This window comes from Cupressus sempervirens, chromosome 2 (genome assembly GCF_028749045.1).
Source record: "Cupressus sempervirens isolate cs-2001-9-10 chromosome 2, ASM2874904v1, whole genome shotgun sequence".
Taxonomy (NCBI): Eukaryota; Viridiplantae; Streptophyta; class Pinopsida; order Cupressales; family Cupressaceae; genus Cupressus; species Cupressus sempervirens.
The window spans coordinates 3,367,276-3,387,517 of record NC_143119.1 but is presented as its reverse complement, the minus strand read 5'-3'; the positions used below and the strand labels follow the sequence as shown (position 1 = coordinate 3,387,517).

At 35.1% G+C, this 20,242-nt stretch overlaps 1 pseudogene; it reads right to left on the bottom strand.

Annotated features, from left to right (window-relative positions):
- Positions 1–18,835, bottom strand: part of LOC149570796 (2-oxoisovalerate dehydrogenase subunit alpha 2, mitochondrial-like) — a 157,082-nt pseudogene extending 138,247 nt beyond the window's left edge.
- Positions 18,836–20,242: the final 1,407 nt, after the last annotated feature.

The window sequence follows — 20,242 nt, the reverse complement described above, 5'->3', positions numbered from 1 at the left end:
CTTGTTCGGCTCCTTCTCTTTAATGAACTTAGTTTGAGCTTTACAAAAGACTTAGTTGAAACCTTAAATTTTTGATATGTTTCAGTGTGCCCATTCTTTGTAGTATGTCATCAAATATATTCTTTCATCAATGGCTTAGCTAATCCTTGTACTTCATTCCAACATCATAACTTCAACCTTCATTCCAACATCATAACTTCAACCTTTCTCTAGGTATTTTAGTTACATCTTATTAATTTCCTCCACCTTGACAATCAACTAATTGATAGTATTTGGATCACTAAAGCAATTGTCATCCCTACAAGTAGCAAGTTTGACATCAATGACAAAACAATGATTGAGGACATTCTTTACTAGTTCCATATTTTATTCCAACAATCTCCCTCAACTTTTCTTATAATTATTTCAATCATTTCCAACAATCTCCCTCTTTGGCATTGATGGAAAACCAAACTGATCAAGTAATCAATTCAGTTACCACCAAGATTGTATATGTTGTCTTGCTGTATTTTACTACTGATCTCATTTATCTCCCTCTTTCATATATATATCTCCCTCTTTCTTTGCATTGATCAGTTTCCCTGCATATTTCTCCCTCTTTGACATAAATGCCAAAGATGTAGCATTTTTATCATGCAAAATATAAGCTTTGGATTCTTGTTTTTTTTCTCCCTCTGTCACCATGCTTGTGACTGATTTGGAGTTTCTATTCCTACTTTCATCCTTTGCATCAACCTATTAATATTTTAATGATTTATCCCTGTTGATGCAAGGTAGCTTCCTTGTTGCCTTAAACTACTTGGGTTAGGGGTATGACCCCCAATTTTTTCTAAGATATTCATAGGCATCCTTGGGCAATGGTTTGGTGAAGATATCTGCAGTTTGTTCTTGTGTGTGAATGTATTCCAACTTCACTTGTTTGTCTTCTACCAATTCTCTGACATAATGATACTTGATTGCGATATGCTTGGTTTTTGCATGCATCACTAGATTTTTGGATATGTTTATAGCACTTGTGTTATCACAATACAATATCACCAATTTTTTTACTTCTTCTTTCATTCCATTTAATAGATGTGTGAGCCATACAATGTTTGTACAATTGACTGTAGCTGCCACATATTCTGATTCTGCAGTGGATTGAGATATACATGTTTATTTCTTGCTAGTCTAGGTAACCAGCCTTTTGCCTAGAAATAATGCACCTCCACTTGTGCTTTTTCTATCATCAATGTTTCCTCCCCAGTCTGCATCTGTATATCCACTGAGTTCAAATTTTCCATTCTTTTTGTAGTATAGACCAAATTCATTAGTCCCTTTGAGATATCTCATTATTCTTTTTACTGCTATGAGATGATTTTCTTTAGGATTAGCAGAAAACCTAGCCACTATTCCAACTACTAATGCTATGTCTGGTCTACTATGCACAACATATTGTAGTTTTCCAATCATGGATCTGTACATTGTTTGATTAACTTCAGTTGACTCATCATTTTTGGACAGCTTATATTCTGTGACCATTGGTGTGCTTACTGGTTTGGATTCCTCCAATCCAAATGTTTTAAGAATTTCTTTGATATACTTTGATTGTGTAATAAATATTCCATATTTAAATTGGTATACTTGCAATCCAACAAAAAATTTGATTTCTCCAAACATAGACATCTCAAATTCATGTTTCATTCTGTCAGCAAAGTCTTTGCAAAGTACTTCCTTACCACCAAATACTATGTCATCCACAAAAATTTTAGATACAATAATGTCTTTACCTTCTTCATCTTTGATGTACATGTTGTTGTTATCATCAGTTCTTTCAAATCCAATTTGTACTAGATACTTGTGAAGTCTCTCATACCATGCTCTAGGTGCTTGTTTCAAACCATAGAGTGCTTTATGTAGTTTACACACCATATCCCTATTGTTCTCATCAACAAATCCTTCTGGTTGTTCAATGTAGACTTCTTCTTCTAGTATACCATTTAAGAAGGTAGATTTTACATCCATCTGATAGACTTTGAAATCTTTGTAGGCAGCATATGCAAGTAAAGTTCTTACTCCTTCCATTCTAGCAATAGGAGCGAATGTTTCTCCATAATCTATTCCTTCTTCTTGAGCATAACCCTTGCATACCAATCTGACTTTATTTCTAGTAACCTCACCATTCTCATCTAGTTTGTTTCTGAATACCCATTTGGTACCAATCACATTCTTGTCAGTTGGTCTGGGAACCAAACTCCAGGTTTTGTTTTTCCTTATTTGATTAATTTCTTCTTCCATAGCTTTATACCAGTCATCATCCTGTAATGCACCATATACTGTCTTGGGTTCAGATTTGCTGATCAGAAATGATTCATGTCTTAGTCTATTCCTTGTCATTGGTCTTGCATCTTTGTCACCAATTATCTGTTCAGCAGGGTGATGTCTTTTTACATATTTGGATAATCTTGGCTCTGTTCTTGTTTCCAAGTTTGATCTTTCGGATTCAGTATCACTATGCACTTCAGTGTCAGGTTGTTCTTCATTATGTGTACTGTCTTCAAAATTAGATTGTGCATTTTCTTCATTTTGTAACTCGGCTTTTGAATGCAACTCAACATTCACTAGTTCTGAATCAGCTGAAATTGACACTTGTTGTTGGTTTTCAATTTGATTGTCATCATCCTCATCAGCAGTCATTCCTTCATATGAATATACAAAGGTTCTGTATTCTTCCATTTTCTTTGGTTCTTCAGCTTGGACTTCTGTGTGCTCATCAAAATTTACATTTGCACTTTCCACAATTTTGTTAGTGTTAACATTCAAACACTTATATGCCTTACTTCTAGTGGAGTAACCAAGAAATATACGTTCATCACTTTTTGCATCAAATTTTCCATTTCTAGTATCCTTCAGGATAAAACATTTGCAACCAAACACTTTGAAATGTTTTACATTGGGTGAGTAACCATACCATAATTCAAAAGGTGTTGTATTTGTACCTTTCTTGACTTGTACTCGGTTCAGTGTATGAACAGCTACACTTATAGCTTCTCTCTAGTATTTTAGAGCAACATTCTTTTCCATCATTAATGTTTTGGCACAGTCAATCACAGATCTGTTTCTTCTCTCAACAATTCCATTCTGTGGGGGAGTTCTAGGAGCTGACGTTTGTCTTTTGATTCCATTGTCATTACAGAATATCTCAAATTCTTTTGATGTAAATTCACCACCTCTATCTGATCTTAGGCATTTCAGGCTTTTTCTAGTTTCCTTTTCAACTCTGGCCACATACCATCTAAACATTTGAAAAGCATCGGATTTTTGTTTTAAGAACATAACAGTCATCATCCTGGAATAGTCATCAACAAATAGGATTATGTATTTATCTCCTCTATAGCTTTGTATTTCCATTGGGCCACATAAGTCAGTGTGAACTAACTCAAGTATCTCTTTAGATGTATACTTCTTTCTTTTGAAACTTGATTTTGTCATCTTTCCTAGCTGACATTGTTTGCACATGATATTATCAGGCTTTTTTAGTTTTGGTAGACCTCTGACTTTCTTCATTTTACTGATGTTGACTAGATTATCAAAATTGACATGACATAATCTTCTATGCCATAACCATTCATTATCAAATTTTGCAAATAGACAAGAAGCATCATCCATATCAAGGTAAAACAAGTTGCTCTTTGTTTGATCTCCTTTTCCTATTAGTTTACCATCAGTATCATAGATTTTTGTAGTTTTGTTTCCAAATTCCACTTTGCAACCTATATTGCCTAACTGTGAGACACTTAGTAAATTGTAGTTTAATCCTTCAACATAGTATGCATTATCACATGAAATCTGTTCTGTGAGCTTAATGGAACCTTTTCCTTTGATTTGACATGGAACATCATTACCAAATCTAACACTATTTCCATCATACAGAGTAAAGTTGACAAACTTACTTTTGTCTCCTGTCATGTGATGTGAGCATCCACTGTCTATGATCCATCTGTCATTCTTGTTTATACAAGTCACCAGTGCTGTGGCTTCTTCTTCATCAAATTGGTCCTTCATGGCTACATAAAAAACTTCATCATCATTGTCATCAGAATTTTCTTCAACAATATAACACTTCTTACCTTTTTCTTTGTAATCTCTTTTGTCATCATCTCTTCTGTTCTTGTATTTATTGCTTTCCTTGGAATCCTTTTTCTGTGGACATCTTGCAGCAATATGACCTACTTCATTGCAATTGAAACAAATGATAGGCATCTTACCTTTGAATTTTCCTTTTCCCTTGTGAAATCTTCTAGCGAACAATGCTTCCAATTGTTCCACATCTTCCTCATCAGTGCTACTATCACTAGATACATACTTCATTTTTCTTCCTTTCTTTGATTTTACCTGTTTGGCATCTTTTAGTGATAACTTTGCCTTAAAAGCAGATTCAACATTTTCAGGTTTGTAGTTGTCAAAGTCAGATAACTAAAATGTTGTAAGTCTACCTATTATACCTTCAAAGCTTAGATTATTTCTTGGTATGCATCTTAGTTCTTGTATTGTTGATACTCTAATAGCATAGATAGGGAGCAAGGTTCTTAAGAACTTACTATTAATAGTATCCTCATCCAGTTGACCATTTAGGCATCTTATTGCACTTACCACTTCCTTTATTCTTGCACCATACTGAGCAACATTCTCATTTTCCTCCATTTTCATGTCGTCAAACTTTCCTCTGAGACTTTCTCTTTTTTCTCTTTGTACATTCTGATCTCCTCCATAGATGTCTGATAGTGCTTTCCACATTTTGAATGCAATGTCACATCCTTTGATATCATCAAATTCAGCATAGCTGAGTGCAGATGCAATTTCCAACATTGCCTGATTGTGTTCTTGTTTGTTTTTCATGTCTTCTGTAGTAGGAGCACTTGTTGGATCTACATATTCAGTGACAATTGAATTCTGGGCATAATCTCCTATGGATCCAAGATGTAGCTTCATCAAACTTTTCCATGCAACAAAGTTGTCTTTGTTGAGCTTGGGAACTTCTCTTTTTGGCATTTTGATCTTTTCTGCTAGTAGTCCCTTTAAACTGAATCAGCAGTCAGGCTCTGATACCAATTGTTAGAATTCTTTAGAATAACTGAGAGGGGGGGTGAATTAGTTATTCAAGGTCCAAATGCCCTATTAATACCTTTTTACTACTTTTAATGAATCCATACTTAAATCAATCATATAAGCAAGTTACAGTAAATCAACATGCAAAGATAAAACATTCAAGATCAACACATGACACAATGATTTACGTGGAAACCCAATTTGGGAAAAACCACCAGTAACATGCTACTTGATTCTCACTCTTCTGAAGTGATGCCCTGTTAAAAGCCTGCCTTGTTAAAGGCTTACAACACACTGTTAAATGTGACCTTGTTAGAGGATTTCACCAAACTGTTAGGAATGGGCCTGCTTAAAGGTCTTTAGAACATTCACTTGGAATGTCACCCTGTTAAAGGATTTTTCTAATGGCTGTTAAACCAATCTAAGTCTATAGGATTTAGACTTACAGTTACAATTTCTAGAAAGTAACAATAATGGTCTTTCGATCTAATATAACTTACAACATACTTTGCAGATTTCAGATCACACTTTCAATTCAATCCTTATGCTTGGCTTTAATCTCTTTAGCTCTGACTGCTTGTCTTCCTCTCAAGCTTCGTCTCCTTGAGTCTTCTCACTCATTTTGCCAATGAAATCATCTTTGTGGTCATCTATACAAATAGAATTTCTATGCTATCTTCTCCTAGGCACATTCTTCAACATTTCATGCTTTTATGCTTGACCACTGTCTCCTTTTCTTCAATCCCCTCTCACTCTCTCTCTCTCTCTCTCTTATTAACTTATGTCTTCTTATATAGGAGTCTAATTTGCCTTTACCACTCAATTCTTCCTCTTCAATTTTAGGGTTTCAAAATTGATTAGGTAGGATACAATGTATCTACCCCATATCTTGTTTTCTTCTTGAAACTTTTCCAGTTGTATCTTAAAAACGTTCTACATGGTGTTCTGTGCCACCAACTCATCATTCTTATCTTCCTTTTAATTCATAGATTTCTAGATAACAACCTTGTCGGCTTAGATCTGGCAAATCTTTGATTTCCTAAATAATGTAGCAACTCGGCATTATTGAGTTACTGGTGCTTAGCACCTCTGTGTTACTCGGCACCTATACCAGCTCGACACTTGAACTTGCTCGGCACTTGAACTTACTCGACACTTGAACTTACTCGGCACTTGAACTTACTCGACACTTGAACTTACTCGACACTTTGGACTTACTCAGCACTTGGACTTACTCGGCACTTGAACTTACTCGACACTTTGAACTCACTCAACACTTGAACTTACTCGGCACTTCAACTTACTCGGCACTTGATTCTACTCGGCACCACTCGGCATCTGAAGTTTACTCGACATTAACTAGAACTTGCTTGGCTCTTACTAGCTTGTCCGGCTCCTTCTCTCTAATGAACTTAGTTTGAGCTTTATAAAAGACTTAGTTGAAACCTTAAATTTTTGATATGTTTCAGTGTGCCCATTCTTTGTAGTATGTCATCAAATACATTCTTTCATCAATAGCTTAGCTGATCCTTGTACTTCATTCCAACATCATAACTTCAACCTTCATTCCAACATCATAACTTTAACCTTTCTCTAGGTATTTTAGTTACATCTTATTAATTTCCTCCACCTTGACAATCAACTAATTGATAGTATTTGGATCACTAAAGCAATTGTCATCCCTGCAAGTAGTAAGTTTGACATCAATGACAAAACAATGATTGAGGACATTCTTTACTAGTTCCATATTTTATTCCAACAATCTCCCTCAACTTTTCTTATAATTATTTCAATCATTTTCAACAAAAATTTGGGATGTAACAATAAAGCAAGAAGATCTAAGGAGAGAACAATAGAAGAAACATGTATTCCATGAGATTAAGGACATTTTTCTCAAAGATTTTGATGTGGAAAACCTTAATTTTCAAGAACCTATCATGGCTCATCTAAGTTAAATTGTAGAGAAGATCAATGAACAAAATATAGACACTAATAAGAAGTTATTGCAATGGTTGGCGAAGAAATTTAAGAAGAAATTTTTGCAGAAAGTGTCAACAAACATTGTACTGAAGCAAATTGAACTTTCTAATCTTGTAAATATTCTGGAGGAAGTAGTTAAGAAAATTTATTCTTTTATAAAAAGTTGTGTGATGTCAAATATTTTACCAAGGATAATTAGGAGTTGCTTGATAAGCTCCAAGACAATTCACAATAATTAGGAAGTTGATTGAGCAAGGACACAAGTTCTATCTCATTTCAATTTAATCGGTTGACATTCACACAAGGTAGATTATTTGAGTTAATGACTACAAATGGGAAGATAAGAGAAAATATTATCTCCATATAGACCATGTTAATACCTCATTTGAAGGTTATGTAGAGAGAATCAAAATTAGTAAAAGAGTTAGTGTAGAAGGATCCAAATCTTTCTACTGTTAATAGTTTGATTGATCTAGCAACCTTGCTAGAGATAAGATTCAAGTTTTGGAATCTATGAGAACAAGTTAGGATAATAATTTAGAAATAATTTTGTAGATTCATAAACCATTTTTGGACAATTATGGTTTGACCCCTACACTCTAACAACCATGAGTGACAAAATTAAGGGGAATGAAGAAATGGAGAATTTGAAAAAAGGGAAATGATTTTTTTGTATGTAACTCAAATTTCAAGATAGAGTATGTATATACCAAGAAATAGAATTGCATAAAATGTAGGCTAAGTTATAGGTATGAATTATATTCTAAGGGAGAGTACTTATGTTTCAGTTTTTATCATGACAAAATGTTTTTTCCACTAATGTCAAAGGGGGATTTTGTTGATCCTCAAGGAAATAAATGTATTGTTAGTTAGTGTCAAATACTTAATTATTCATTTGGAAGAGTTGGACAGCTATCACTGTGTGAGCTAATCTAGATAGGTCAAGAAATGTGTAGTGGACTTGTACATATTTCAGTTTGTATCAAGCAATTGTTAAATTTGAGCAAGTCTAAGGTCGTCGAGTACTCTAATATGAACTGAGTTGTCAAAAAGATAGTGTGTGTGTTGAGTACATACAAAGCCAAGTATATGGAATTTAAGTAACACAAAAGAAGACAAGCTAAGATAGAGTCAAGTGGAAACATGAACAATAGACATGACTAAGTATTAGTAAGTGCTAGTACTGAGTAAACCAATTTTACATTTTTTTTGGAATGGCACAAACATTTAGGCAAACCATTTTTACAAAGTTAGATATGTGTTAAGATGATCAAGGATTAATTTAAGGAGATGATCAAGGTGTTGATTACAAGACATCAAGCCCTATCCAATGTGATTAGCCAATTAGAAAAATAGAAGGACTAAATGACAAGAGGGACATATCTAGATCATTGGTTTTGATCTCGATTACTTATTAGAGTAGGATCCAAACCCTAATTTCAAATATAGAGAGTAAGAGTGAAGAGAGGTTACAAGTTTAATGTTTTGATGTGAAGTATTTTCTCCAGAGGTTAACAAGGACATATCATCTCTCAATTACATGAAATTTTAAAGAAATTATAAAGAGGCACAACTATTTTAATAGACCCAAGGATGTCATCATCTTTAAGAATGGTGGTATTAATTTTAAACACTTTATTCTTCATGCTCTTTTCTATATGATGGAAATCACTAACCACATTAATCATAGCTGAAATAGGAGAGTGATCAGACATGATGATTGGGATAATAATGACAATATTATTAGATATATCATAGGCAAAGGATAAAGTTGAAGTATCCACATAAATTATATCTAGTATGTATTAAAACCATTGTTTAAAGGTTTGGTTGTTGCACCAAGTAAACAATTTCACTTTTGACTCTTCATTTTTCCTCTCTAAGGATTTAGTTGAATTAAGTTTTCTTTTACATTTTTACTAAAAATATTGTTTGTTTCCTTTCCATTCATTCTTTATACCACCCACCTTATCTTCTTTGTATTTAGGGATGAGATCATTCCCTACCTAAGGTAAGTGACAAGATTATTGTTCACTTGGGTGGTAAGGGATGGTATTTTCCCTCACCCTGGTGATTTTCTCAAAGAAATCTTGGGCTCAATATTGAATAATGGTATTTCCAACCTTGTGGAGTTGACCCTTTTTTTGATCCCTAAGGAAAAGTTGTTTATTAGTGTCAAACACTTAATCATTCTCTAGGTAGATTTGGTCAGTCATCACTGTGATCAAGCCACTATATAGTTTGAGTAGATATATTGGTTAAGTGCACATATTTAGCTATAGTAGAGCAATAATTATTGTCAAGTGCACCATAGTGGTTGAGCATATCAAAATAGACAAAGACATATAAGAAGTCAAGCAAGTCAAATATATAAAAGCTAATTTATACAATTTTGAATGAGATTATTCAAGATGAGTGTTAGCATGAAGATAAGTATTGATTGAGCATCAAAAAGCTATTATTGTCGAGTAACATAGTTTGTACAATTATTGGTAATGGATCAAAAAATTAGGTAAACCATTTTTGGCTAACATACAAGTATGTTTTATGATCAAGGAGTTGGTTATGGAGGTTATTATCCATTTAATTAAGGATTCCTTATCCCTATGCAAGGTGATCAACCAATCAGAAAAAATAGAAAGAGATGACAAAATGGATGGATCAAGATCATTGATCAAGATCTAGAAACTTCTGCAAATTTCTATTTAAGGAGGATTCTAAGAAAGGAATTACAAGATGTTGCATGATGTGAATTGAAGGATTATTTTGAAGGAGAATTAGTGTATTCAGGGAAAAGGCTATTGAGTAGTGAATTGAAGAGTTAGTGACAAATCATATCAAAGAGGTGATCAATGATTCTATGGAGGAGATCTATTATCGACATTGAAGTACAAATTGAATGATCATGTACTTATACATTTTAACAGGTGTTTCAAGGAGTAAATCTCTTAACAAACCTTTGTAAATCTATTAACAAAGTACTCATTTTCTTGTGAGGTAAAATTGAATAATTCTTTTAAAAATATTAACAAGGAAGATCCCTCATAGGGTAGATCATAAGAAGTGATCAAATTTATATCCCTAATAGGAAAATTTTATTGGTTTTGTAGTGAAGATTTGTGGGTGCCATCCCCACTATAGTTTTACCTTCAGCTTGGAGGGTTTTTGTCAGACCAAGTCTTTTTGACATGTGTTGATATAATGTTTACATATTTTTTCATGTTATTAGATGTTAAATCTGATAAGATAGTGTAGTGAATGCTGAGTTGTTATATGGTTAATGTTGATAAGGATTTGTGGTGAAGAGATTTTGTGTTTGAAGTGTTAAATTTTAATATATCCTAATTCACCCTCCTCCCCTTAGTGTCTTACTTTCCCTATTATATTTACAAGAATTTGGTGTATGTGTTCTAAGGGGTGCTTGCACTACTCCTCAAGAGACCTAGCTTGTCTCTTCTAGGTTCCTAGTCCACCTAGGTCCCTGATTGGCTTAGATTATTAAATAACACCAATCCAAACTCTTCTTAAAGAGTTTGATCCTTTGTGCTTACCCTCAGAAGACTTAACACGCTAGTTTAGTACTCTTCTCCATACACACTTAGAGGGATCTAAGTGCAATTTGCTCACAAATTTAATCCTTCTTTGTAGGGTCATCCATTAGCATGAGATCACTACATTTGCTTCCATTTGTGTCCATTAAAAAATATCTTTATACCTCTTCCTTAACAATTTCAAGTTTTTGTCTCTAAGAAGCCTAATTAGACCTAGTTCCAATTAACCCTTGGAATTGACAATTCCTCTTTCTTGCAAAAAATCTCCAAACAACCTAGTTGCATGCAATATTTGCAATAAATTGCAAAAGTTGCATAACAACTTTTTTTGACAACATATTGGCATCTTTGCATTTATGCCATTATCCTTGTTTCTAGCACCTATAACTCCTCTAGGTCCATAAATAAATCACATAAATGACATTAGAGCATCTTTCCAACCTATTCTATGTGTTAGGACACATTTAAAGACTCCAACTCACTATTTCCTCTTCACACTAAGTAATTGAAATAACAACTAATAATGGCTATTTGTGTGACCTTAGTCCTAATGACTAACTCACCTAGCCAAACATTTAAATGACCTTCTAAGGTTTGAAATAAAACTAACCTATGTTCTTGACTTGGCTAGAGTCAAATACAAACCAACAAGAGACCTAGCTTGTCAAATACAAGACAATAAGGATCATGTAGGTATTGAAACCCTAAGTTTTCCATACAGGTGATTCCTATTATGTAGGTCAAATAAGACTAAAAGGCCTTTCTCTAGACTACAAACTTGTTTGGAAACTTACCTAAATGGATTGTTATGCCTTTTACCTAGTTTTTAGGTCATCTTAGTGGATTATCCACTTCTCATAATTAGGGAATCCAAGGTAACTGAGTTGCATGCAATATTTGCAATAAATTGCAAAAGTTGCATGACAACTTTTTTTGACAACATTTGGCATCTTTGCATTTATGCCATTATCCTTGTTTCTAGCACCTATAACTCCTCTAGGTCCATAAATAAATCACATAAATGACCTTAGAGCATCTTTCCAACCTATTCTATGTGTTAGGACACATTTAAAGACTCCAACTCACTATTTCCTCTGCACACTAAGTAATTGAAATAACAACTAACAATGGCTATTTGTGTGACCTTAGTCCTAATGACTAACTCACCTAGCCAAACATTTAAATGACCTTCTAAGGTTTGAAATAAAACTAACCTATGTTCTTGACTTGGCTAGAGTCAAATGCAAACCAACAAGAGACCTAGCTTGTCAAATACAAGCCAAAAATCTTTCAAACATAGGAGGTATCCTAGGTGTGCTCTTGCACCATCCTCCCCAAAATGAAAAGATCAATCCACCCTTGGATTGAGGATATTTGGATCAATCCCCAACTTCTTGAACTCTGATTCCTTTATGCATACTACATCAACATTCGACTATCCATGTTTCCTTATTAAATGTTCTTTGTATTCCTTTGTTCTAGTCTTTTTATGGACTCTTGTGTCAAATATGTTGTCTAGTCCTATAGCTATAATCGTAGGTAAATGGAGATCCTCTACATCTTTGACCACTTCACAAAGAGTCTGATCCACTTCTTATTTTGGTGCCTTATAATGGACTAAGTTTTCAATGTTGAAGATTGGTGACAATCCACTATCTTTGGGTAGTTCAACCTTGAATGAATTGTTAGAATACTTAGCTAATATAGGATAGGGTCCTATCCTCTTCATCTACAACTTGTGAGGGACTCCTTTCTTCAGTCTTGACTTGTTAAGATGCACCATGACTAAGCCACCAAAATTGAACTCAACTACCCTTCTACTTTCATCCACCTTTGCCTTATGTTTCATGGTGTTCTCTGTCAATGTTTTCCTTACTGTCTCATGAACCTCTTTCATGGCATATGAAAAATCATCAACATACCCACTTGCCTTCACTCCATCTTTCAAATCTTGTAGTTCATAGACACCCCTAGGATGTAGTCCATAAAAAATCTCAAATTGACTTTGCCCTATAGATCTATTTATGGTGTCATTTTAGGCATATTCAGCTTGTCCAATTAGTTGATCCCACTATTATTTGTACTCCTTTGTTAAGCACCTTAGATGATTTCCAAGGCTCCTATTAACAAACTTGGTTTGACCATTAGTTTAAGCTGATCCAAAGGGAAATTTGGTGTCCAATATTTTCCAAAGAGTCTTCCAAAAATGACTCATAAACTTAGTGTCCATGTATGACACAATGTTGATAGGTGACCCATGCATTCTCACAATATCTTTGAAGAATAGGTAAACTATGTGAGTGGCATCACTAGTGGTCTTGCATGGCACAAAGTCAGACATTTTTATAAACCTATCTACAACCACATACACACTATCCATGCCTCCTCTTTTCTTGGGTAACCCAACTACAAAATCCATGGTTAGACATTCCCATGGCTTAGTAGGTATTGGTGGTGGTTGGTAAAGACTGGTATTTGTAGAAGTTCCCTTAGCTTTCTAACATATGACAAAACTTTCCACATACCTCCTAACATCAAGATTCATTCTAGGTCAATAGTAAAAGCTTAAAAAAAGTTCTTGGGTCTTAGTGATCCCAAATTGACCACTCAAAGCTCCATTATGCTTTTCTTGTATCAAATTATCTCTAATAGACCCTTTGGGAACACACAACCGATTCCCTTTGAATAATATATCACTTTACAGAGTATATTCAACATGCCTACTATGAAAATGGTTCTTGTATTCAACACATACCTTTTATATGTCAGAAAAGTCCTCATCATTTGCATATAGATCCTTGAAATGATCTATCCCCATGCTCTTCAAATGAATTTCTTGGAGTGTGAGTGCCCATTTAGATAATTCATTTTCCATCTTTTTTAGAAAACCCATCTTGTGTTTGATATTGAAGGTATATGATTGTAGGTATTCAACCCACTTCATGTGGTTGTGACTTAACTTTTCTTGGGAATTTAAGAAACTAAGTGCTTGATAATTTGAATATACCATGAATTCCTTGGGAATTAAATAATGCCTCCACTTTGTTAGAGCTTGGACTAATGCATACATTTCTAGGTCATAGGATGAGTATTTCCTCCTGGATTCACTCAACTTTTTAGAATGAAAAGCGACTGGTTTTCCCTCTTGGCTGAAAATAACCCCAATTGCTACATTGCTAGTGTCATACTCAATAGTGAAAATCCTTTCAAAGCTTGGTAACACTAAAATAGGTTGAGTAGCTATCTTCTGCTTGAGTAACTCAAAGCTCTTGTTAGCATTTTCATTCCATACAAACTTAGTTTTTATTCCTCCGTTGATAGTATCTAACATAGTAGCACAAATTGCAATAAATTGTCTTATAAACTTCCTATAGTATTGTGCAAGACCATGCAAACTTCTTATCTCTGTTGTTGACTTTGGAGTAGGCCAATTCATGATAGATTCAACTTTTCTTGTATCCATTTTTAGTTCACCATGTGCTAGAATAAACCCAAGGTACACTAGCTCTATTCTGATGAACTTACACCTCTCCAAGTTGATCATAAACTTCTCCTTGTGTAACTTCTTGAAAAAAATGTCAAGTTGTTCTAGGTGCTCACTCCCTGTCTTGCTATAGATTAGTATATCATCTAGATATACAACTACAATATTTCTTATGTAGTCCTTGAGAACTTCATTCATGAGTCTCATGAATGTGGAGGGGCATTAGATAATCAAAATGGCATGACAAGCCATTCATACAGCCCTTCATTGGCCTTGAAGGTTGTTTTCCACTCATCTCCTTTATGTATCCTTATTTGGTCATAACCACTCTTCAAGTCTATCTTTCTATAGTACTTGGCTTCACTTAGATAGTCCATTAGGTCTTTAATCCTAGGAATAAGGACCCTATATCTAATGGTTATCCTATTTATGGCTCTTGAATTCGTACAAATCCTCCAAGTTCCTCCTTTCTTTGGTGCAAGTATAGTAGGTATGACACATGGACTAATACTCTTCCTAATTAGGCCTTGGTTTAGGAGTTCTTATATTTGTCTTGTTATTTCCTCATTTTGTTGAGGGTTCAACTTGTAGGATGCTTTGTTAGGTAGGGTAGCTCCTGGAATAAGGTCTATCCTATGACTTATAGATCTTTTAGGGGTTAAGGTTGATGGTTGTCCATCACTTACAATACCTGGGTAAGCTTGCAACATCCCTTGAATCTCTATAGGTAACTCTACCCACTTAATCTCCTTATCTTCATTTCCCTCCTTTGGTCTCAACACCAATGCAAAACCTACACCTTCACTTTCTTCCATGGTTTGTAGGAACTCCTTTCTACTCACCACAAGCACATTTGGACCAATTGTATTCTCTTTAGTTTCTTCCAACAAAGATTGTATCTTGAAAGTCACTTTGTCCTTCTTAAAAGTATAAGAGTTCTTTCCTCCATCATAGATAGCTTGGTGATCAAATGTCCATGGTCTACCTAGGAGCTAATGACATTCATCCATAGGTAATACATCACATCAAGCTTTATCTTTGTACCTTCCAATTGAGAACTCCACCCATGCTTGCTCATTTAATAATACATGCTAGCCATGTGACCTTATAAGGATTACTATGGGGTTTCCTTGTCAATTTTGCTTGCTGACTACTTCCTCTAACACTATGTTGTCAGTAGACCCTAAGTTAATGATAACTCTACACACTTTGCCCATAATATTGTGCTTTGTCCTAAATAAATATCTTCTTTTTCTTGGCCCCTCCTTCACTAGCTCTTTGATCAAAGTTCTCCTCATCATGAGGTTCTCTTCATCTTTTGAATTCAATGGTACTTTAGTATGGTTTCCTGTTGCATTGGACTCATCTTGAACTAAACTTGTCCTTTTTTCACTTCCTTGTGATGAACCACCTTTCCCTAGACATCTATAAGTAGGGTGCTTTGTTTGATTATAATGGTAGTACTTCATATTCAAAAAGTAGTTTCCTCTTCCTCCTTGTCCGCCACTCCTTCCTCTGGAGTTAGATTTTATTCCTCTACCACCTCTACTTGAGATTCTTTCTTTTTTCTCAATGAATTTTACCTCTCCTTGAGCCCTTGAAACTAAAATTTTTCCACCATAGTCACCTCTTTTAACTCTACTATCCTTTCTCTTAGAGTTACCTTTAGAGGTTTCTTGCTTCCTCTTGCTTTCCTCTTCAACTACCTTGGACCTCAAACACAAATTTTGAAATTCCTCGATATATGTTTCGACATCCAAATTTTTTTGTCTAAGATTTTGTCTCCTTCTATGAAGCTGAACTTAATAGTCCTCAGGTAGGAAGGTTTGATTCACCTTGGTTACCATGCCCTTCCATGTAACTATAGAACCTTTCCCATCCTTCTCTCTTTCAGTTTGTGCAAACTTCCACCAAGTAAGAGCTGAACCTCTTAATCTAGACTTGGTCACCACAAATTTTTGTACTTAAGAGATCCCATCACATTCAAAATGGTTCTCAATGTTATCAATCTAGACTACAACTAAATCTAGATCCATTTGTCCACTAAATAGTGGTACTCCTTCTAGAGCTTTGTCAGTCAATGCTTTTAATGCCCTTAAGAATGGCTCTTTAGGAAGAATGAGGTTAGGGGTTGGTGCTTCTTCTTCTAACTCTAATTCCTTCTCCCTTGCTTTTTTTCTTCCTTTTGGTCAATTTTCTCTTTGACCTTATCAACTTTGTCTAGGACTTCTCCTAGGAGTTGCTCCATTTGAGCTAGTCTTTCCCTTAGTGACTTATTGTCTTCTTCTTGTTCTTCTACCTTCTTGGCTAACTCAATGTTAGTCACCATTGTAGATGTATTCTCTCTCCTAATTCAACAAGTTGAAACATGAACGACAAGCCTGATCTATACAGGCTCTGATACCAATATGGTGTATGTGTTCCAAGGAGTGCTTACACTACTCCTCAAGAGACCTAGCTTGTCTCTTCTAGGTACTTAGTCCACCTAGGTCTCTAATTGGCTTAGATTATTAACTGACACCAATCCAAACTCTTCTCCAAGAGTTTGACACTTTGTGCTTACCCTTAGAAGACTAACACACTGGCTTAGTACTCTTCTCGATGCACACTTAGAGGGATCTAAGTGCAATTTGCTCACAAATTTCATCCTTCTTTGTAGGGTCATCCATCAACATGAGATAACTCCATTTTCTTCCATTTGTATCCATTTGGAAAGATCCTTAGACCTCTTAACAATTTATAATTAGCCCTTGGAATTGACTAATTCCCCTTTCTTGCAAAAACTCTCCAAACAACCTAGTTTAAAAAATATAGATTTGAACACCCTTTTGGATTTTCTCAAGTATTTTTTAGGTCTTCAAACCCTAAGTTGTCCATACAGGTGATTCCTATTATGTAGGTCAAATAGGACTAAAAGGCCTATTTCCTAGGGCTAAACTACAAAATTGTTTGGCAACTTACCTAAATGGATTAGTAAGACCTCAATCTCTAATATATATCAAGATATGACTATCCCCCTCCTAGAATTACACTTGCTCCATACATACCTTTTATTCCATGCACTTAATAACTTGTTTTAGCACAGTCAAACCTCTAATTGGGCATTCCTAGCTCGCCTAGGGCTTGAGTTTAAAAATAGCTTCCCAAACTTCCACAACTCCTAATCATGTACATATTTATACTAATGAATCCCCTAATATTTCCATCTATCCTTGGGTATTTCTCATGGTTAGATTTCATGGGGGAGCCATTTCTTTACATACTGGTCAACACAGATCCAGTGAACAGGCTATATGCAAAACAATTTACTAAAGTAACTAAACTATCTCCACACTCAAATTTCAAACAATGAAAAATACTAAAAAATAATCCTATTACACTAATCCAATGTGAGTTTTAATCCTTGAATCTATATAGCATCACACAAAATGAAAATGCTCGATCTGCACACTATTCACAATCACAGTCACTATTGTTTCTACAAAAACTTCTTACAATTCAACCTCCCAATTAGAGATTGATCCTTCAATAAGCAGTAGATTCCTTGTCCCTAGTTTTTAGGCCATCTTAGTGGATTATCCACTCCTCATACTTAGGGAATCCAAGGTAAGTGAGTTGCCATTATTTGCAAAAAATTTCAAAAGTTGCATGCCGACATTTGGCATCTTTGCATTTATGTCATGATCCTTGTTGCTAGGACCTCTAACTCCTCTAGGTAAATACATAAACCACATAAATGGCCTTAGATCATATTTCCCACCTCTCCTATGTGTTAGAAAACATTTAAAGACTCCAACTCACTATTTCCTCTACACACTAAGTAATTGAAATAACAACTAACAATGGCTATTTGTGTGACCTTAGTCCTAATGACTAACTCAATTATTAATCAAATCACTTTGATTTAATTAATTAAGTTGCCTATTACTCTAGTTTAATTAATCTATCTTGTAGGTACATATAATTAATATTTTATTAATTATATTGTGCAACCTAGCTTTTTTAGGCTTTAGGTTACCCTTTTTGGGTTTCAATCTCCTTTTATAAGGATTGATCTCTTTGTATTTTTCATTATGAAGAATCCGTTGAATAATATTTTTCTTCTTTGTCTAAGATTTTCTGATCAAACCCTTGCCTCTTCTTGTCTTTTTCTTCTTCGTGATAGGTTTTATTGAGCTTCATGGATTTGTTATGTTCCTTTTCTCAAATCCTACATGGTATTAGAGCCAGATCTATTGTAGCTTGTTCAGAGTTTCAAGAAAAAGTGAGAACAAGGGTTTGGTAGATCAGATCTAGTATTTTTTTGAGTTTTTTCTAAGAAAATAAGGGGGTCACTAATTTTTGAAGTAGTTTGAGGCAAACAGACCTCACAGATGGATTCAGAAGGTGTCAAAACCCCTGTTTCCATGTAAAATTTGTTCGATTTGGACAACGTTGGTTTGGGAGGCAAAATGTTTTTGTTGTATAGGGTCGTACGGCCTCTGCATGTAATTCGAGGCACAAAAAATTAAAAAATTGCAAAAAAAAGTGCAGTGGCTTATTTTTACCTATGATGGTTAGTTAGCCACAGTGGAATCACTAGCGGTTAACCACTGCTTTCATCACTGGAGGAAACTGCGAGCCATTACCGCTGGCAGCTCTGCTAGTGGCCCACAGCAGCTCCACTGACGATGCCCGCCGTGGCCCCACGGCAGCCCTCCACCCTCCTGCCACCCTGCTGGCCCTCTACCATTTTTTTGGGGGTCGCAACTTTTTTTTTTTGTTTTTAAAATTATTTTTTTAATTAAAAAAAAAAATTTTCTTGCATTTTAGAGGGCATGGTGGTTTTTTCTCCGTAACTTGAGCGTACAAACATATTTTCTTAATCCAAAAAATGCTTTGGAAAGCTAGTTCCAAGACTGAGATATTTGTGTAGGATTTTTTGAGTTTTGATGAAATTTGGTTGCCTATTTTGGTTTTCAAAGCCGGATGTTCTATTTTTCACTCCAAGAGGCGTATCTTTAGCATCCGATCTCCATTTTTGGATTTCTTTATATTGATGGAAATATCTTTTTGTACTCTTTTTAGTGATGCTAGTTGTTGTTCTAGATTCTTCTCCAAGCACATTTTATTCAGCCCTCTAGATTTTTACATGCTGGTGGATATCCTGACTATTTCAGGTCTGGGGATCGATTTTGTTGCTTGAGATGCTTTATTTTGGGTTGTACCTTCTATTGTATCAGCCTTATGCTTTTTTGATCATTTTTTATATTCATTGTAAGAATATTTATGCAAATGCACTAAGATAAAGTACCACTCTTGCATTTCAGGATCCTTTTCATCATTGTGATTTGTTGTACTCGCACTATTTTATAAAGTGCCATGGGGGAGATAGTCGATTACTATTTTTGGACCTCTTCCTTTGTCAAGTGAGTGTCCCTTCCATGACATTAGCCCCATGATGTGTTGATGACATGTGCTTTTATAGGTGTTCGTACCTCACTCTTGATGCGTTTTGTTCTTGTGTTGTAGGAGATTTTTAGCCCGTCTTTTCAGTTGTCTGCCACCTCACCCAGTCTGCATTAAGGGGGGGGGGGGGGGGGGGGGGGTTATATTGTTGGTTCTAATGCTTCCTTGGTTTGATGGTTCATTAGTGTGAGTTATGTATTTAGTACCTAATCCTACATACTAGGTGATTGCAGTGGATGGCTACCTATGCTTTTCGGTGAGATGGATCATCTACCATATAGACACACTTGGTTCATGCCTTTTATTTCCATGGAGGTTCTTCAGATCAATACTTTTTGACAGAGTTTTGTGGCTTTTCATGCTTCAGTGGTTCTCTTCATGATCTCTCTTTGTTCCTATCTTCTAGAACATTCTTTGATATCTCTTTTTGGAGAGGGTTTTTTCCCACTGGGTTTTCTCCTTTGTCTCTGGTTTATAGAGATTTCCTTGTATTGGGTAACTGATCAGGCCTTGTTTCCAGGACCCACTTTTTTGCTTTCAAAGCTGTGCTAGGTTAGCTTACCTCCTGAGCCTTTCTTAAGGGGGGGTGTTAGAGTAATTAGTTGTTTTCACTTATTAAATAAATCACTTTGATTTAATTAATTAAGTTGCCTATTACTCTAGTTTTCTTAAGCTATCTTGTAGGTACATA